At 45.1% G+C, this 21,979-nt stretch overlaps 2 pseudogenes; both read left to right on the top strand.

The window, feature by feature from the left end:
* The first annotated feature begins 1,348 nt into the window (after positions 1 to 1,348).
* Positions 1,349 to 1,465, top strand: LOC131873798 (5S ribosomal RNA; annotated as a pseudogene).
* A 1,063-nt stretch (positions 1,466 to 2,528) lies between these two features.
* On the top strand, positions 2,529 to 2,647 carry LOC131873790 (5S ribosomal RNA; annotated as a pseudogene).
* Positions 2,648 to 21,979: the final 19,332 nt, after the last annotated feature.

Below are 21,979 nucleotides of genomic sequence, written 5' to 3'. Positions count from 1 at the left end.
TTCGCATTTTATCGCAAAGACGTAATTTTCAAAGTGGTTGAAACACCTTTCTAGACCTTGCCATCTGACAGGCGTGTACTCTGATATACAAGGATGAACTCTACCAAACAGTTTCTAAAGATGAGTCCTGAGCTAAGATATATTAAATGGCGAAAATGACCAACTGGCTTTGTCGACACTGCAGACTTGATGAAGTCAATGTTCTGGCAACACATGATGCCTTTCTCAAAAATATCAAACGACCTCCGTAGACCCTCAAATTTGAAACATAGGTACCTTGAAGTATGTATTAAATCTTTGAATTCTTAGTTTGACCAAAAGTATGACTGGGTGCAAATGGCGTGCTCATGAAAACAGCTACTTTAACTGATATAGCACTGAAAGTACGGATAATTGAAAAAGATGGCTCAATAGACCCTTTTGAAAACCGATCAAACGGATTGGCAGAGGCTTGAAATTTGAAACATGACTCATCATTTATACCAACAATAGCCCGAAACAAACATTCTAACATGACATTCACCGAGGCAACTTTTACACTTGTGCAAAAATAGGGACTTGCCAAAACACACAAACTGCGAACAAATTGAGCTTTGAAAACTGAGAAAATGGATTCATGAAGACTTGAAATTTTGCAAGCTAACTCAAATTTATGCATAGAATTGAATCCATTTTGAAATTATTCATGACAATCAACAAGGAAAAAGATATAAACACCCAAAGTAGGCTATTCAATAAAATATGCATTTGTGCCTAAAATGCACTTTCAGCTCACCCCTCGAAATGGGTACCTGATAAACTTATCCAAATTGAATTCTGAAAGTTGCACATCACTAAATAGGCCAAATGAAAGGTGTACAACAATTTTCCAAGCCTTACCCCTTGAAAAACAATTGGCTCCATTTTGCCCTCTCTCTAACTAGGCCATTCAAACTGACTCATTTGGAAATGCAAAGCAAAAATTTGAATTAGGCCTCAAAACTTGACTCAAATTTAATGAGTCCCAACAGGTGGGTTCTAGGGTGGGTGCCAAGGTGGGTCATAGGGTGGGTGCCAAGGTGGGCACCAGGGTGGGTGTGCACCCACCCTGGCCAAGGTGGGTCACAGGGTGGGTGCTAGGGTGGGCGTCAAGGTGGGTGTTAAGGAGCCAAGGTGGGTGCCACGATGGGTGCCAAGGAGCCAAGGTGGGTGCTAGGGTGAGTGTTGGGATGGGTGCCAAGGAGCCAAGGTGGGTGTGAGGGTGGGTGCCAAGGAGTCAAGGTGGGTGTCAGGGTGTCAAGCTAGGTGCAAGGGTGGGTTCCAAGGTGCCAAGGTGGGAGCCAGGGTGGGTCCCAAGTTGAGTGCAAAGGTGGGTGTCAACCAGTGTTAGTGCATCAGATCCCATCAGAACTCCACAGTTAAGTGCGCTTGGGTTGAAGTAGTACTGGGATGGGTGACCTCCCAGGAAGTCCCGATGTTGCACCCTTTTTTAGTTTTCATCTAGGGTCGCAATGCTATTTGAATTAACCTTTTGCTTGTTAGCGTTCTCATTGGAGGCGGGTTGGGGTGCGATGCTCACATCTAGGTTAAATCGGTGTGCACCTCGGCCAGTGCACGCTTGGGTTGAGGTGCGCATGTTGGCCAAGATGGGCGGGCTTCCCGATATATTTTTCTCTAAGGTTTCGCTTGTTGGCATTCTCATTAGGGGCGCCCCGAGTGTGCAATGAGGCACATCGTGGTGCATGATGCACGCATGAGGGTGTGCGCCAAAGTGCACCGACACTACGTGTCCGGGTGCACCGAGGCAACATCGAGCGTGCACCCAAGGCACCTCAAACATAGACAAGGGTGCTCCAGGCCCACGTGTGCATGCACCTCGGTGCGTTTGAGGCTCTATGCATGCACCGAGGTGCATCTGAGTCGCTGTGCATCGGGGCGATGCATCGAGGTGCACCCGGGGCGCGCCTTGACCAGTGCCCACTTTGCTAGGGTGGGCATGCACCGAGGCTAGGTCAAGTGTGCACCCGATTCCTGGGCCTCAGTGCACACACGTAGGTCGAGTCGGGTGTGCCACTGATGCCAGGCCCAAGTTGGGTGCGAGAGTGGGTGTCAAAGTGTGTGCACCAAGGTTCCCACCCTGGCAAAGGTGCACACCTGAGGCAAATGGGGTGCCTTAGTGCACCGAGGCGACATCAAGCATTTGGTCAAGGCACCTTGAACATGCACTAGGGTGCATTTGAACCACGTGTGAGCGCAGGCCGGTGCGATCGAGGTGGTGTGCGCACACCATAGTGTAGATGGGGCACTGCGCGCACCCGGGGTGCACCTTGGGCAATGGGCACTTGGTCAGGGAGGGTATGCACCCAGGCCAGGTTGGGTGCGCACACATAGGCCAGGTGCACACATGTAGGCTAGGCCAGGTGCACACCCAACGCCCGGGCTAAGTGCACGCACATAGGCAGGGTTCACCCTTGGCAAACAAGGCACACTTGGCTAGGGAGGGTGTGCACCTTGGTGGGGGTGGGTATGCACCATGGGTTGGGTGGGTGGGGTGGATTCACACTAGCGTTAGTGCATTGGATCACATCAGAACTCCATAGTTAAGCACACTTGGGCCGGAGCAGTACTAGGATGGGTGACCTCCCAGGAAGTCCCGATGTTGCACCCTTTTTTAGTTTTCGTCGAGCATCACAATGCTATTTAAATTAACCTTTTTCTTTTTTGTGTTCTCATCGAGGGTAGGCTTGAGGCGTTAAGCGCACTTGGGCCGGAGCAGTACTAGGATGGGTGACCTCTCAGGAAGTCCCGATGTTGCACCCTTTTTTAGTTTTCGTCGAGCATCGCAATGCTATTTAAATTAAACTTTTTCTTTTTTGTGTTCTCGTTGAGGGTGTTATCATTGATTAAAATGGGCTTTTCTTTTCCCATGATTGGCTATGGTTTGTTGAAATTTTGAGTAGGGCGCATTTTCAAATGCTTCAGCTCTGTTTTAGGCCTTAAGGGTTTAAGGGTTTTTGATTTTAGATCCTCTAATGTTTGTTTAAAACCCTCTGGTTTCTATTCTTTCATTGCTTTATTCACTTAAGTAATGGGTCATGGGATCGTAGGAAGTGTCCCCCCTTGTCATTTGCCTAGGTGGTCATGTTAATTAATCGCAAAAATTTATGCCTTATGCGTATTCCTCCTAAAGTTGTCGAGCCCAGTAACTAGTGCGCATCTCACGGATGAATCTATAGCTTTCGCTATTTCGCTAGGTGAAGTTGCGCGTAGTTTAAAACCAACAAAGTTGCAAAAATGACATGGCATGCCACCTAGGCGGTCTAGCTAGTTGATGAGAGAAAGTAAAATGGCGGCACATGGCATAAGTCACAACAGTCAGCAGGTCAGGATTAAAGGCTAAAAGGCGGGCCCCAGAGGTGAGTCAGGTCGCAAGTTAGGAGATGACCTAGTGGATACAACTGTCAAGAATTTACTGGAGCCCAGTGCTTTCTCTCGGCATATGAAAAAGCGACGAGTCAGCTCTAAAGGAGACTGGACACTAGGTGTTCAAAGTGAGTCAGAGGGCCCACCCTTCCCGAAGCCTATTCAGATGGTTAAATGCCGATCAATTAAAAAATGATCTGACGGCCCACGCTATTTCGCAAGGGTAAGATGCTCGTGCTTTATACCCTACGAAATAGCGAAAGTGAACGAGAACCGTCCATGTGTCGTGATAGATGGTCATGTCAGCTCTGCAAATGACTAGACGCCAGGTGTTCAAAGTGAGTCAGAGGGCCCACCCTTCCCGAAGCTTATTCAGATGGTTAAATGCTGATCAATTAAAAAATGCTCTGACGGCCCGCGCTATTTCGCAAGGGTAAGATGCTCGTGCTTTATACCCTGCGAAATAGCGAAAGTGAACGAGAACTATCCATGTGTTGTGATGGATGGCAATGTGTCCAGCGACACGTGGTCTTAGAAGAAAGTTGTGGGCCCGCCAAGGTGGAACCGGCGGTATAAAAGAAAGACACGCGGCCAGCATTAAGTTGAATGAGAAAGAAATTTCAAGGCTAGTGGTTGAGCGCCATGCGGTAACACATAGCCAATAGAGAAGCGAGACCCAGCGCAGAGCCAAAGTTGTTAGTTCGTATAATGCTCGATCAAGTTTCTTTTGATCGGACGGTCGGCGCTATTTCGTAGGACCAAGCTGCCCGATAGTTATGCTTCACAAAGTTGCGAAAGAGCAAAATGAAAGACTTGCAAGAACATTGTGACCCATTGGAGCGAAAAATATGAATTCTCTTATGAATTCAATTTTGAAGGGACGACCGAAGCATGCAGAATCGATGTTGTAGTTAAGACCCTGAATACAATATTTGATTTCCCATCAACCGGGTGAAGATATCTTTTAAAGGATTTTGTAGAGGAGCGGATGCAGAGATATCTTATTTAGGTACAGAGAAAGTCACTTCAGTTGTAGAACAAATTCCTTCAAGTTAAGAACAGGTTTTCTCGTACTCCTGTGTAGCAATTCCTGTGTGGTGTGTTTTAGATAAGATATTGACTCGTCACAGAAGTGTCTAGGAGTGGTATTCATTTCTTACATTTTTTAAATGGCTCCTAAAAGAGAATTTTCTGGCAAAGTCAATTATTCAGAAAGGAGTGTCTGTGATGATTTTCTGGAACAGTTGACGTTGTCAACTAATCAGGCATCGAAGGAAAAAGAATTAGTGCCTAGAGCTCCCCGTTTAAAGATAGGAGAAGGACTGTATGACAAGGGTAACTGGTTGAGAGACCCATAGGTTGGATTGTCTGGGTTGGGGTTATTTAAGATTGGATTTGGAATGAGAAATTCTTCGGCTCCGCAAAATAGTATTTGGGAATTAGATGTTGGGAAATTGGTAGTCCCAGGGGTATTTATGGACATAGATTTGTTGACCCAAATTGCGCTCAACTATGATCCAGTCACAAGAAGTATTCGGGATATAAATGGAAAAACCCTTATTGAGATTAATGCTGAAGAATTCAGGAATGCTTTTGGGCTTAATGAGTTTACCAATTTTCTAGAACCCATAAATTTCAAATCATTAGCTCAAATTTACAGTGCACAGAGGAGTCATCTCAGGAATGGGCCTCTCAAGGAGTTTTTTGTGAAGATAGGTGGGTTGACAGTTGTAGGACCCAACACACAAGAGCCCTTTTCATTGGGTATGTTCACCCTGAGGGCTAAAGGAATGTATTGGGCACTTTGCCAAGTTTTGGGAGAAGATGCTGAAGCAAATATGCCAAATAACTACCTGTTAATGATTGCTCAGATTTTGAATCCTTCTCTTGCAATTACATTTGATTATGCTTCTTACATTGCTGATGCTATCCATGGAGGGTTAACAGGAATAAAGAATGGAAAGGTGGATAGGCCTTTCAGATGGTACTCACTCCTGATGCATCTATTTCTTTTCAAAGGTGGTGATTACTTTGCCAGTGGACTAGACCTTGTTAAGGAAAAAGGAGAAAAAATGCCGGTACAATTATGGAGTACTATGTTGTCATGGGATAGAGAGGATGCCAGTTTCTTGAAGTTTGACAAATACTTTGCATCCAAGATCAGGACTCTCCTCTGCTCGGATAACCCAAGAATCCCCAAGGTTCTTCTGGAATTCATCAGACCAAAAGAATTCGCAGAGAACATAAAAATTGTTCACAATTGGGGTGACATTTATTTGTATCCAGTCTCGATAGTTTTCAGAGTGTTTGGTTTTAGAGGCACCCCATTCTTGTTACCTTACCAGGTCCCTCTCAAAGTGGGAATTGCAGAGATCCTTAGACAAAGTGGTGGTGTACAAGAGGCGGAGTTGACAGGCAGGGGTAAAGGGACTATTTTCCCTGTAGCTACCATAGCCCACCAATTTGTAATAACAAAGGGAGGTTGGAATTGCTTTGAGGATTTTCTCAAGCCTTATCATTTGTCCACTGCAATGTCTAGGTGTGCTGATCAATAAGACTTCTTCAACAACATGTTTAGAAAGAAGGCAACATGCAGAGGTAGGCCCCATCAATTTCAGTTTCCTGAAGACCTCATCAGAAATGAGTTTGATCTAGATGAGCAGGAGCTAAGGAAAGAGAAATGGGTGGCTTATAAGAAAGCCTTGGATTTCGTGCATCAGTTTGATGCCAGCTATGACCCATTGTCTAGCTTTTTCCCTCTGGAGGAGAAAATAAAGTTATTAATTGTTTGCTTTGAAGATGTGATGCAGACCCTGAAGGAGAAGAGGGAAGCTGTAATCAAAAGCAACCCTGAAAAGGTGAGAATGATCCAAAGTTGGTCAGCTTCCAGCAAAGCAATCCCTCCTGGTGATTATACACTGCACAAAAAATCTAGTTATAGTGTGCTGATGCCTGCAAAAGGGGAGCCCTCTACCTCTAAAAGAAAGAGGAAGATACAAGATGTCATTGACATCCAAGAGAGCCCAAAGAAGCAAAGGGTAGGGAAAGAAGTACAATCGGATGCACCTTTGTATTCCCCATCCCAATCCCCTATCCATATAGGAGATGAGCAAGCAGTAGCTAAGCAACTCCTACAGTTAGGTAGTCTAGGGGAAATTGCCTACACTTATGATGAAGTGGAAGAAGGAATGCCAGAAGAACCCCTTGTTGCTGAAATGTATATTACCACCACTGAACTCAAAGGCCAGGAGTGGGATCTTGAGATAAAGTAGGCAAGTAATGCCTTCTTGGTTGACAACAATTTTGTCACATTAGAAGCATTTATGCAGTTTGTATGGAAACAAAACATAGATAAATATAATGCTAGATCTGAAAAGAGAAAGGTTGAGCAGCCTAATAAAGATCCAGCCCTGGTAGAAGAGGAAATAAAGCAAGAGATGATGGAAGAGTTCAAAACCATCACCCCTGAGCAAGGGAGAGATATGGTGGCACAAGCTGGAGTGCTTATTTTACCTGAGTGGGATTTAGCAGACGTCTTGGTACTAGACGCAGTAAGGAAAGAGACCAAACCCATGGAGGGAATTACTTTCAATAAGGATAATGCTGCAATCGTCATGTGGTCTCTTAAGAGAAATGAGAGTAAGAAGAGCAAAGATACCCTAGGGTCAAATTACCTTGGTGGGATGATGGTGAAAAGAGTGCAGAGTACAGCGGTAGTGGAAGCTGCTAGCACTGTGTTAGAGACTGCAAAATTTAGTGTTGCAGTAGCAGAAAAGGAAGCCAAAGAGAAAGAGACCCTCCAAGTCAAGTTGGAAAAAGTTTTAAAGGCCTATAACAGTGCTAAGGAGGAGGTAAGAGGTAAGGATAGCATCATTGCTAAGCTGCAGAGCTAGTTGACTAGACAATACCATCAAGGTGAGTCTTCAACACTGACGATCTCCCCTTCTCCTGCAAGACCTCCACCTACTAGCCCTATCATTGAGTTTCCACCATCTCCAGCACCCACCAGCTCTCAAATGGTTGAAATTACTCCTCAAGAATTAGAAAACTTAAAACAGGCTCAGGCCTTATATGCAAAGAAGTATGAGGAGAGAGTAAGGGCTACAATTTCCAGTTTTGCAGATACAATGAATGCCTCATTGATCTACAAAAATGTAGGTAAAATTATGGATATATGGAATGAGCTCAGGGGAGACAAGACCATTTTGACACCTATTTTTGACAAATGGAGGCCTAGGGAGCAAGATTTAGAGTTTATGTGTGTATCCTGCGATGAAGCAAGGGCCAATCCCATCATTAGATCCACTTCTGACATCACTAAAGTTTTAGTACAATTAGCAACAAAGGTGGATAATGTTGATAGGAAGGTTAGTTTATGCAAAAAGGAGTATACTGATCAAGTTTTTGAGTTGCTCCCAGGAGTTTTTGCTAGCCCGGATCAATTAAAGGACAAACAAATGTGGCTTAAGGAGATAGAAGCTAAATTTTCAGCAAGAATTAAAGGAATTATTGATCTAGATGATGCTTCTTTCTTTGTTTTGACAATACAAGAGATAGAGAAAATTAAGTCACATTATGGTTTTCTCTATTCAGAAGTCAACAAAATGAGAAATTCTTGGAAAAGGTTGACCAAGACTAAGGATAAAGTGATTAATTTCTCATGGCCGACAGAAGAGGTGTATGATGAGTGGACAACCAAATATGCCACCCATGATCCGTAACAGTTGGAGAGTGCTCCTGAAAAGGTAGAAGAGCTTGCAACCAAACAACCTATTGAAGAAACTACAGAGGCCGAAAAGAGCTTGTAACTGTTTTTGTGAAAAGCTTGTAACCTCTTTATTTTGAAAGAAATGATTGTAACAAACTCTCCTCAAGAAGTCCAAAGTTTTGTGCATCCATGTTGTTATAAATGGATACCAGGACTAGAGGAAGAGGGATCGCAAAAGAACTGTAAGAAAACGCTGCAGAAATTTATCTGAGCTTTTCTAAGTCTAATGGAGAATATTCAAAAACTTCTTGTAATATTTCTTGAACTTAATATCAATATACAGACCATCGGTTTTGAGTGAAGCTTTGTGTTGTCTTCAAGTGTGTTTACAATTTGTTTACTATTTTCATTCTGAATAATCCAAGGTTATTTTGTTTGAATGGAATTGCAAAGCAATTTATAGTAGAAGTGTTCGCTAGCTTTTCTCTTTAGGAGGGAAATTAAAGATGCGGGGATCACTCATACCAGTAAACTCTTTGGAAGAGACTTTGAATTTTGATGATGATAGCTTAATTTGGAATGCATAATTTCTTATAGGTGTTAGGCATATACAAGGATTAATAGAAACCAAGCCAATGGGATGCATAAAGATATTTTGTTTGAGGAGTATTATCTGAGTTTAGATGACTCTGTGACCTTGGATAAGGCACTGGTATTGATTGAAGTTGTTTATTGCATGTTTTGTTGATCAAAATGCTGAATTTAAGTATAATTTCCATTCTTTGTTTTCAGTTAATTTCAAGGTGAATAGATCCACTAGTTTTCTGGACTGGTTTGTTGTGGGTTTATGTTTGAAAGTGTAAATTCAATTCACAAAGGTATACCCACCTGGGCTCTGAGTAAGTCCAAAGTGTAGAAGGCTCAATCAAACCTTCTCATATGTTGTCTTGAGAATTTCCTTATCTTTGATGTCTCTTCTGCACCGAGTTCAATCATATTATTTTAAGGATGTTAAAGAGAATTAGATTTTGAAGACAACAGAGGGTAGGCTCGAGGTGCCTCGAGAACACACCAAGGTGCAACTGGGGCACTATCTGTGCACCCTGGTGCACTCAAGGTGCTGCACACATAACCAGGTGAAATTAGTGTGCACCTCAGTGGGTGCACGCTCGGGTCGAGGTGCGCACATTGGCCAAGGTGGGTGGGCTTCCCGATATTTTATTCTCTAAGGTTTTTCTTGTTGGCATTCTCTTCGGGGGCACCTTGAGCATTCACTAGGGCACACTATGGTGCACGATGCATGCATGAGGGCGTGTGCCAAGGTGTACCAACACTGCATGTCCAGGTACACCAGGGCAACATCGAGCGTGCACTCAAGGTGCCTCAAACATTGACCAAGGTTCTCTAGGCCCATGTGTGCATGCATCCGGGTGCGTCCTAGGTGATGTGTACACACCACGGTGTAGCCAGGGTGATGCATCGAGGTGCACTCTGGGCGCACCCTAGCCAATGTGCACTTCGCCAGGGTAGGCCAGCACAGAGGCCAAGTCGGGTGTGCACCTAATGCTTAGGTTGTGGTGCACGCGTGTAGGCTAGTTCGGGTGCTTACCTGATGCTCAACCCAAGGTTTGTGTGAGGGTGGGCATCATGGTGTGTGCACCGAGGTGCCCACCCTAGCCAAGGTGCACGTGAGGTGCACACTTGGGCAAACCGGGCGCCTTGGTACACAAGAGAAACATCAAGCGTGCACCCTAGGTGCCTCGAACATACACCAAGGTGCACTCGACCCATGTGTGAGCGGAGGCCGATGTGCTCAAGGTAGTGTGCGGGCACTGCAGTGCAGACAGGGCACTGCGGGGTACACCCTAGGCAGTGTGCACTTGGCTAGGCAGGGTGCGCACCCAAGCCAGTTTGGTGCACACACGATGACTTAGCTAGGTGCACACACATATGCTGGGCTGGGTGCACACCCGACACTCGGTCCAAGTGCGTGCACCTGAGCAGGGTTCAACCTTGGCAAATGGGGCACGCTTGTCTAGGGAGGGTGTGCACCATGGGCTGGGTGGTCGAGGTGGATTCGCACATGTGTTGTGGTTTGCTAAGTACACACTGCAAAAAACTCATAACGGGTGCAATCATACAACCATAAGTGCACTGGATCCCATCAGAACTCCATTGTAAGTGTGCTTTAGCTAGAGTAGTATTGGGATGGGTGACCTCTGCGAAAGTCATTGTGTTACACCCTTTTTTAGTTTTCATCGAGTGTCACAATGCTATTTAAATTAACCTTTTTCCTATTTGCGTTCTCATCGGGGGCAAGGGCATGGTACGCGCACTAATGCCTACCGACACTGTGCACTCACGTTAGGCGCCCTGAGCACACACTAGGTGCAACCGGGGTGTTGTGCACGCACCTTGGTGTGCCCAAGGTGTTGTGCGTGGACCCAAGTGAAATCAGTGAGCACCTCGGCCAGTGCGTGCTCGTGTCAAGGCGCACATGTTGGCCAAGGTGGGTGGGCTTCCTGGTATTTTCTTCTCTAATGTTTTCCTATTTGTATTCTCATCAGGAGCACCCTGAGCATGCACCGGGGCACACTGTGGTGCACGATGCGCCCATGAGGGTGCGTGCCAAGGTGCACCGACACCGCGTGTCTGGGTGCACTTGGGCAACATCGACCATGAACATGAGGCACCTCAAACATGGACCAGGGTACTCTAGGCCCATGTCTGCGTGCACCCCGGTGCGTCTGAGGCGCTATACACGCACTGCGGTATAGTCGGGTTGTTGTACACTGAGGTGATGTATCGAGGTGCACCCTGGCCAATACACACTTTGCTAGGGTGGACACGCATCAAGACCAGGTTGGGTGCACACCTAATGCTTGGACCCAGGTGCTTGGACATAGGTCGGGTTGGGTGCGCACCTGATGCCCAGCCTAGGTGTGCACACCAAAGAGGGGTTGGGTGCACACCAGATGCACAGGATAGGTGAGCACACCGAGGCCAGGTCTGGTGCTCACCCAATGCCCAGGCCTTGATGCATGCATGTAGGATGGGTCAAGTGCACACCCAACACCTATCCCAAGTACGCACACCTAGGTGGGGTTGGGTGCGCACAAGACGCTCGGGATAGGTGAGTGCACCTAGGTGGGGTCGGGTGCACACCCGAGACCCAAGCTAGGTGCACATAGCTAAGGCGATGCATTGAGGCCAGATCGGGTGTGCACCCGATGCCCATGCCAAGTACGCACCCTTGGGCGAGGTCGGGTATATGCTTGACATGCGTGCCAAGTTCACGCACCTTGGCAAGGTGTTCTCCCATGTGCACACACTTGCACAAGGTGCCTACCCTAGTGCGCACCCTTGCTAGAGTGGGTTTCGAGGTGGGTGCCAAAGTGTGCGCACCTCAAGAAAGGTGGGTGCCAAGGTGTGCACACCAGGGTGCCCACCTTGGCCAAGGTGGGTGCCACTGTGTGCGTACCAAGGTGCCGACCATGGTGAGGGTGCATGTGAGGTGCATACCCGGGACAAACTGAGCATAGTGTAAGTAATGAATCAAGAAATTAACCCAACTTCTGACTTCATGTGCATTGAACGCACCAAAGGTAGGCGCCTTGGTGTGCACCTTGGAGCGCACCCTAGCCAAGGCGGGTGCTAAGGTGTGCACAGAAAGGTGCCCACCCTAGAAAAGGCATGTGCCAAGGTGTGCACAATGGGGTGCCCACCTCAACCAAGATGGGTGCCAAGTTGTGCGCACCAGGGTGCCCATGTTGGTGAAGGTGTGCACCTGGGAAAAACCAGGCATAGTGCAAGCAGCAAATAAGGCAATTAACTCAATTTCCAACTTTGTGTGCATTGAGAAAACCAAAGGTATGCACCATGGTGTGCACTTGGGAACGCACCTTGGACCGCACTTTGGAGCGCACCAAGGTTGTACACCTCAGAATGCACCACGGTGTGCACCTTTGGTGCACACCAAGGTGTGTGCTGAGGTGTGCGCATTGGAGCTCACCAAAGGTGTGCTTCAAAAATTTCCAGAAAAGGTAAAAAAAAATAGATTATAGAATTTCCAAAAGGAAAGTGAATTTTTTTTTAAGAAAACGCGGGTGCCAAGGTATGCACACCAAGGTGCCCACCTTGGTGCTCACCCTAACCAAGGTGGGTGCCAAGGTGTGTGCACTAAGGTGCCCACCCTAGTGAAGGTGCACACGAGGTGTGCACCTGGGGAAAACCGAACATCATTCAAGCAATGAATCATGCAATTAACCCATGTTTCGATTTCGTGTGCATTGAGCGCACCAGACGTGCATGCCATGGTGCGTACCTTGGAGCGCACTTTGGAGGGAACCTTGGAGCACACTTTGGAGCGCACCTTGGAGCGCACCTTGGAGCACACTTTGGAGCGCACCTTGGTGCACACCTTCGGTGTACACCAAGGTGGGTGCCGAGGTGCACACCTTGGGACACACTTTGGAGCACACTAGAGGTGCGCTCCGTTCAAAATTTTTGAGAGGTATGCACCTTGGAGCCCACTTTGGAGCGCACTTTGAAAAAAATGTAGGTGCCAAGGTGTGTGCACCAAGGTTCCCATAGTGGTGCGCACCTCGACAAAGGTGGGTGCCAAGTTGTGCACACTAAGGTGCCCACCCCAGTGAAGTTACACACGAGGTGTACACTAGGAGGAAACAAGGCATATTTTAAGCAACGAATCAGGAAATTAACCCAACTTCCGACTTCGTGTGCATTGAGTGCACTAGAGGTGCATGCCATGGTGTGCACTTTGGATCCCATAAAAGGTACATAGTTTGGAGCACACTTTGAAGTGCACCTCAGAGTGCACCATAGTGTGCACCTTGGAGTGCAACAGAGGTGCGCAAATTTGGTGTGCTCCATTCAAAAATTTCCAAAATAGGTTCCTACCCTGGTGCGCACCCCAACCAAGGTGGGTACCAAGGTGTGCGTAACAAGGTACACACCCAGGGTAAACTGGGCATTAGTTCAAGCAGCGAATCGTGCAATTAACCCAACTTCCAACTTTGTTTGCATTGAGCGCACTAGAGGTTTGTGCCATGGTGCACACCTTGGAGGGCACTAGAGGTATGCACCTTGGAGAGTTGTTTGGAGTGCACCTTGGTGCGTACCAATGTTGCGCACCTCGGAGTGCACCATGGTGCACAACTTGGAGCGCACCTTTGTTGCACACCAAGGTGGGTGTCGAGGTGCGCACCAAAGGTGCACACTTTGGAGCACACCAGAGGTGCACACCTTTGAGCGGACCAAAGTGCGTACCTTTGGTGCGCTCCATTTAAAAATTTCCAGAAAAGGTAAAAAAATTGAGATTAGAGAATTTAGAAAATGAATGAATTTTATTTTAAAAAACACGGGTTCCAAGGTGTGTGCACCAAGGTGCCGACGCTGGTGTGCACCCCATCCAAGGTGTGGGTAGCAAGGTGCGATCCTAGGGAAAACTGGGCATAGTTCAACTAGCGAATCAAGCAATTAACTCAAACTTTTGACTTCGTGCGCAATGAGCACACTGGAGGTGTGTGCCATGGTGCGTACCTTGGAGTACACATTGGAGCACACTTTGGAGTGCACCTTGGTGCGCGTCCTAGAGCACACCAAAGTGCACACCTTTAATTCGCTACATTCAAAAGTTTCTATAAAAGGAATTTTTTTTTGAGATTATAGAATTTCCAAAAGGAAAGATATTGAAATTTTTTGGAAGAAAATGCGGTTGCCAAAGTGTGCGCGCTGGGGTGCCCACCTTGGTCCGTACCCCAACCAAGGTGGGTGTGAATCGAGCGATTAACCCAACTTCCAACTTCGTGTATATTGAGTGCCCCAAAGGTGCGCACTTTTGAGCACACCTTGGTGCACCGCCTGGCAGAGGTGGGTGCCAAGGTGTGCACACCCTGACTAAGGTGCGTGCCAGGGTGGGTGTGCACCAAACACCCGGGGTTAGTAAGCCCCAATGTGAGAAACCCCACCAAACACTCATACAAAAAAAGGTGACCCAATGGTCATGCCAGAAACCTCGCTTGACGCTTGTACAAAAAAAGAAGGGGCACTCCAATAACTTTGCGTCTAAGTGCACCAACAACCCTAATTTGGGGCTAGGAAGCCCCAACTCGAAAATACCCCACTCAACACTGGGATAAAAAAAGGTGCACCAGAAACCCCACTTCAGACCTGACAAGCCCCAACATGGAAAACACCACCAATCACTTGGGTGAAAAGGTGGCACGATGATCACGCCAGAAAACCCGACTGGACGCTTGGGCAAAAAAGTAATGCGCACTCGAAGACCCTACCTAGAAATCCCCACTTCGGACATGGGGAGCCGCAACAGTAAAAAGGCTCACTAAACACTCAAAGGGAAAGGTGACTCAAGGGTCATACCAGAAACCCCACTTCCTCTTCTGACCGAGGCAGCCCCAACCCAAAAAACCCTTGCTCAGCACTTGGACAGAAAAGAAGTCGCCCACACCAAAAAACCTAGTTCAGACCCAAGGAATCTGAATCTCGAAAAACCCTCCTCAACACTTGGACAAAAAATATGGCCCAAGGGTCGCCCAACTTAGCACCCAGATGAGAAACCCCTCTTCGGACCTCAAAAAACCCCACTTAGCCCTTGGACAGAAAGGTGGCCCCAGGGTCGCATTGATTTCATCCACACTTGGCACCTGGGCAAGAAAAAGAGTGCACCACTTTGAGGTGCACCAGAAACCACACTTGGCTCTTGGGCAAGAAAAGAAAGAACCAGAAACCACACTCAAGCCTTGGACAAAGAAAGATTAGCCAAGGGTCGCACTGTCGGTAACCCCACTTGGCACTTGGATGAGAAAGTCTGGCACGTGCCCCCTTGACAACGAAGAACGAAGAATGTTAGAAATATAAACCCCACCTACAACAAAGCCAAAAAGAGGTCACATGAATCGAGGCAACAAAGGGTTGAATCTTAGTGGATCATGGCAATAAGGCCACTCTTCCACTTATAATACCTCGTCACTTACTTAAGTCATCTGCAAAAGATTCTTCTTGCTGATAGCTTGAAATTTTTATCCAAGGTTGCTTTGATTAGGAAGTTGTACCAATTGAAGATAGCCAATGACACGGGCCCCTGGGGGTGCAAGAGCACCCCTACTATAGGTCGCGATGCAACCCGAGAGAGAGATGTGTCGCATCTAGCGTGGATTCTGACTTAGAGGCATTCAGTCATAATCCAACACATGGTAGCTTCATGCCACTAGCTTTTCAACCAAGCGTGATGACCAAATGTGTGAATCAAGAGTTCCTCTTGTACTAAGTTGAATTACTATCATGACGTGAATCATCAATAGGGTAAAACTAACCTATCTCATGACGGTCTAAACCTAGCTCATGTTCCTTATTGGTGGGTAAACAATCCAACATGGTGAATTCTGCTTCACAATGATAGGAAGCACCAACATTGAAGGATTAAAAAGAAACTTCGCTATAAATGCTTGGATGCCACAAGCCAGTTATCCATGTGGTAACTTTTCTGACACCTCTAGCTTCAAATTCCAAAAGTCTAAAGGATCGATAGGCCATGCTTTCATGATTTGTATTCGTAATCAAAATCAAAATTAAATGATCTTTTACCCTTTTGTTCCACATGATATTTTTATTCTTGTTGAGCTTCCGCATCTCTTAGGATCAACTAACCCATGTCCAAGTGTTGTTCACATGGAACCTTTCACCACTTCAGTCTTCAAAGTTCTCATTTTAATATTTGTTAGTACCACCAAGATCTACACTGGGGGATGGTCCACCCAAGCTCATGCCAAAGGTTTCACAACAACCCCTGCATCCTCCTACTCATTGGAGCCTGGACCTTGCCCTGATGACCGAGTATACATTGTGTGCTTCAACATCATCTATTTTTGGGGCTAGTTGATTTGGCAGGTGAGTTGTTACACATTCCTTAGCAGATTTCAACTTCCATGACCATTGTCCTACTGTCTTAATCAACCAACACCCTTTGTGGGATCTGGGTTAGTGCAAAATTTGGCACTGTAACTCAGCTTCATTTCATCTCACATCGCTAGTTCTACTCTCCAAAAATGGCCCACATGGAGCTTGCGATTCTGTGGTGTGGCTCAATGGAGTAGCCATGCCACCTTACCTATTTAAAGTTTGATCATAGGTTGAGGGCATTACACCCCCAATGCCTCTAATTATTTATAGGATTCTATAACTCACACTAAGTATCGCATTTCGCTACATTATTCATTGTGGTGAGAGCCAAGATATCCATTGCTGAGAGTCTTGTTTTTATCTTATTCATGTTGTTTTCTGGTGACCCAAATGCAAAAGGTGCCTAGGTCGTGCTTCAATGTTTTGGAATTCTTGGTGCGGGTTGCACCGATGTGTAGGGTGTTTGATGTGAATGATCCGCCAATGCAAGGGGGCACTAGAAGGGTGCGTGTCCTCACCCCACTGCATCGCGTAGGAGGATACCACCTTGAGAGAACCCTGCAGCCAGATGACGGGTCCTACCACATGAATGATCACGCGAGAGTGCACTCATCCATGATGGGGAACACTCCAAGTGACATCTTGTCCCTCTGGGAGATGTAACGTGGGGTTGAGGCCATTCCAAATTCCTGTCATAGAAGTGACAGACCACTAACATGATGCCACATGCATAATTGGGGGCATACAAACTCGACGGGATAGAGACTCAGCCTCTTCCGAAAAGGGCATGCACCCGACCACAACATTCTATCACCTTGAGCTAATGATGTAGGACTGAGGGATGAGACACACAATGAGGCCCAACCGTCCACACGTCGTCAAGGGTGAGGGTTGAGAAGGAGGTGAGTTTGACATGCCTCCCTTGCCTCCTTCCCTGCATGATTCATGGGCTAGAACTGACAATGATCCTACCACAGGTTCACCTATGGTAACCTTGTTAGGACTTCTCTTTCCTTCAAATGATAAGCTTCAATGAACTTCTCGTGACATTGGTGATAGGAACCACCACCATCGGCATGATCAGAACACTTCTTCAGATCATTCAATTGGTAGAAGAGATGGGTGTTATGTACAAAGGGTAGGGATGTAATCAATGTGAGCTAATGACTCGCACATACTAGGAATTCCTTGTTGAAGATCAATAATTTTAATGGTCTATCCCCATCATGATGCAATTTGGCAAGATTTATCGAACCTTTCGGGCCAAGGAGAAAAAATCATTGGTTGCATCAGTGTAGTGTGCGTGCTACCCAAAACATCTAAGGGCTTTATATACATGTTATTGCCTCAAAATTCCATGGCCTAAGAGGCCATAGTCCCTCTAAGAAGCTAGCCACAAAGGGGAACCTCCGTGTAGCTAGTTAGCAGGCTGAGGTCTCATTCGTTAACAAAATTTACTAGACAAATTGCTCCACCAACTAAGAATGACCATGCACCACAACCCATAGAATCAAGAAAGATCTGTCAATCCTTACTATATCTAGACCTAGTAAGTTTCCCCATGTTTAGTCAAATTAAGCCACAAGTTCAACTCCTAGTGGTGCCCTTCCATCAATTCCTTTAAGTTTTAGCCTTGCGACCATACTCGCCCTGGAACCCAAACACTTTGATTTCGCAGAAGGTGTTGGTAGAGTCCTTAGAGCAACATTTGTCGATCCCTGGTCGACATTGTTTATGGTTGAGACTAGGATGGTAGTTGATTATCTTCGAGCCCCCAATTTTAGTTATTGATTAATGAAAACATCCTTGGCAAATGCTTTCATAGTGGTTCATCTTCCATAAATCCAATAATTTCACCTCTAACAATGAAATACAAATTCCCCCGACAGTCCCTATTAATCATTACTCTAGTCCTGAAGGCCAATAGAACAGGACCAGACTCCTATCACATCTCCTAAGTCCCCCATAAGACCCTGAATACTAACATTGACCCCGTCTGAAACTCCTTAAGTCCTCTGACTCCAACTTTTCACACTCCCTGATTATGCCTAATACTCCCTCAACACTAGTGCCCCATGTTGGCCTCCCTCAGCTCCCCAGAACCCTCAAACACCAAACATTCCTCATGGGACAACTAGACTCCTTGATCTAGCTTCATGTTCATTCATCCAAGCTCAAATTGTATGGGCCCCTGGCCTATGTCTACATGACTTCGCTGGTGAGCCTTGTTCTATTTACATCCTATACACACTAGCCAACTCCATGCAAACACCTAGTCTAGGATCCTCAAACTCACAGATCACCTTGCACTCCTACTTGGGCACCAATCTCATCGCTCTATGATCCAACCAAATACCCTTGGTCGCTGAACTCTCCTTCAACTCGGTTGTGCTCCCAGAACAACTCGCCTATGGACCATGTCCCCATTTCGGTCATGAAACTCATCCATCTTTATTACCCTCTTGGACTCACCTCATGGCTCAGATCAACCTAAGCACACTTTCAAAACCTTTTCCCTATTTCAACATTCGACCCCCACTCTAGGTCCTTGAGATCTCGGACCTTAATGCAAATTCCACTTCAGGTAACCTAGGTGCGTGCCCAACACATCACCCCAATTTTTCCACAAGACACATGGACATATGGCTCTGTAACTCAACCCACATATCTCGTCCATCTCTTGAGCTTCAACATTCTGACATAGATAGCCCATTTTACGATCATCCCCCTTACAAGATCATGGGTACTCCATTTCCCCAATTGGGACAATCCATTGCACAATCGTCCTCCTCACAAGGGCCTAGGTACTCTGCTTCCCTAGTCCTTAGGTCATGGACAACTCCTCGGGAGTCATCCCCAGCATTGGCTTAGCTACTCCACTTCACTAATATGGGGACCATGAGTATACATCCACCAATAAACCTCACCATCTAATGATAAGGTGGGGTTACTCTACTTAACCCCTAATATCCATGTAGAATCACTATCTCCCCGAGACTAGAGGGCCATTTTGTTTCCAAAGTGTTAAGTTGCATTAGATCAGTCTATGAAATGATTTTCCTATTTGCATAAAATTTTCCCTATAGTCGGTCTCCTTTTAATATTTGTGCCCGCGCCCATAATTTTCCTATCTGAAATTCCTAAAATTCTGACCTGTTGATTAAGACAGAAAAGTTTTGACGGTCCGTGCTTCCCCGTGGTCGAAAGTTCAAGGATGATAAAGACCGTGACATCATGAGATGATGCCATATATGCTCAATAGAGAAAGGTGAGCCAGGAGTTTGACTTTTCAAATGTTTGATATTACCGGTTCCCAACAGTTAAAAATGGAGTTACTAGAAATGAATATTTCTGCACATGCTTATATCAAGCCGTAATGTTTTAATTATAGTCTGAGAAATGATCAAGAGTTAGCGGCCTTTTTTAAGTGACCAATGCAGATAGAAGGTAAACATAGAGCAGATCTGACAGTTTTTGTGGTCCCATGATCAAAAGATGCAAGGAAATTATGGACCACGATATCACGAGATGATGCCATGTGTCCAAGGTGAGCTAGGGAAAGCCAATGGTGGGGTCACTAAAGGTGGTGAAACAGGTGATGAGTTGGATGTGCCACATCATGCCAAGGATGGACCTGCTTGCCACATTGGATAGTAACTATTAGATTGAATGGTTTGGTCCATAAGATTTTCCATCTTGGAGGATGATTGATGGTTAGGTTTTAAACTTTTCAAATGCAACTTAAGAGTCGTTGTTTCACTCGTGTGAGTAGTAATGGCAGATGAGACATTTGTGTTTCATTCCAGGCAGTAATAAAAGTACTTTTAAAAGTTCTTCTTCATTTGTAAGGATTTCATAGTGATCCAAAAGATATTCCTGCTGCTAAAGAAGGTTCAAATGACTCCTTGCAACACATAATTGCTATCTCTCCAGTGTAATCGAAATAGTAAGTTTTCCTGAGCTCCTTTATCTGTTCTTGAAATAAATTAATGTTCTAAATTGTGCATGAAATTTTAAGAAAATAATTTCAATTTTTCTAGGGTTAAAAGATAAACAGAGAAGAGTGAAATTTGTTTAAATTATTGTTATAATTTAATTCTCGTGTTAGCCCTAGTCTTTTCTTCCTCAATTTGAAGTTATAGTAGAAAACCCTAGTTTCAAAAGATTGCTCCCTCATGAAAACATTCAGGACAAATTGATTACATGAAAAGAAATTTGTATGATGATTTCTTGGACTAATTGAATCCCTTGACAAAAGATAGACAACAGGGCATAGATTTGTGAGTGGAAAAACCCTAGGGGAAGGGTTAAATGATAAAGAATTCTTCTTGGCGGATGTTAGTGTACCAATGACTAGACTAGAAATGTTCAAACTGTGGTATGGACAGAGGAACTTGCATTCCCCATTATCTAATCCTTAGCAGTATGATTTGGGTAAGTTAGTAGTGTTGGGTGTCTTCATGGATGTTGACCTACTCAAAGCTGTTGCAAACAGACATGACCCTGTCTCGAGGGTTATTTGGGAAAATGAAGGAGAGATTTTGTTGACTATCAGAAGGGAATAATTCTAAGAGGTTTTTGACCTATGTGAACCATCTGCAAGCCTAGTGCAGGTAGATTTGAATGAGAAAAAAATAGAGTACTATAAGATGAGGGAATTCATTAAAAATAATTTCCTTCCAATGCATTTGGCTAGAGCAGGGAGCACAACATACCATATCGGCCCTAGCTCAAAGGAGCCATTCCCAATTGGTGCTTTTTCTCCCTACTTTCAGGCTACCTTTTTCTCTCTATGTTAGATATTGGGTTTTAATCCAATTATAGTGATGCCACCTGATTTTATGTACATGACCATGCAAATTTAGCATCCAAATTATACAGTAGTTTTTGGCTTTGCCCATTACCTTGAAGAAAAAATTCATGAGGGGTTACAAGATATTAAGAATGAAGTGGCTAGTGCTAAATAATTCCTGTATTCCTTACTCATGTATATGTTCTTGTTTAGGAATGCAGATTACTTTAAGGGTACCATGAACCTCAAAAGGACAATTGATAACCAAGAGATTCCAGTGCAGCTTTGGAGCACAGATATGTCTTGGGATAGACAGGAGGCCAACTTTGTAAGATTTGATAACAGTTTTGCTTCTAAGTTGAGGCAAAGGTTGACAGTAAATCCACCAAGAATTCCCAAATAATTACATGATTTTGTAAGACCTAGAGACAGGTTGCCACTTGTCAGGATTGAGCATAATTGGGGGGGTTTTATCCCTTATCCTGTAAGTACTATTATCAAAATCTATGGTTTCTCTGGACAGCCACATGTACTTCCTTTCAACATTCCTCTAAGAATGGGTTTTTCTGAGGTAATGTGGCAAATAGGATGCATTCATGACAAGGATTTAAAAGGAAAGGGTAAAGGAACAATTTTCCTAGATTACACTATCATCCCTTATTTCATAATTATGAAAGGAGGATATAAACATTTTGATAAATTCTTTGCTCCATATCATTTGGGGGTGAGTATAGCTAAACACAGTGATCCTGAGGGGTTCTCCAATATTTTCAAAACAAGAATAAAAGGAAGTTTGTTGCCTCATGAGCATAACTTTTCTGAGGATATAATCAGAAATGAATTTGATTTCATGACTCGGGAATGGAGGAAAGAAAAGTGGATAATATTTAGAAAGTTATGGGCTGCAATCCAAAATATGACCCATTGAAGGATTTTACCCCATTTTGTGCCAAGGTCAACTTTGTTATGAACAATTTTGATGAATTAAAACTGATTTTAAAGGAGAAGATAGACAAACTTGAAGAATTTAATGACTGACAACAGTCAAGCTCACAACCTCCTTTGTCTCAGAGAGAAGGTGGCATGGTAGGAAGGAGACCTACCAATGAATCTTCTCAAAAAAGAGAAAGAGAAGA

This window comes from Cryptomeria japonica, chromosome 2, assembly GCF_030272615.1.
Source record: "Cryptomeria japonica chromosome 2, Sugi_1.0, whole genome shotgun sequence".
Classification (NCBI taxonomy): domain Eukaryota; kingdom Viridiplantae; phylum Streptophyta; class Pinopsida; order Cupressales; family Cupressaceae; genus Cryptomeria; species Cryptomeria japonica.
This window is presented reverse-complemented; position numbering and strand designations above follow the sequence as displayed.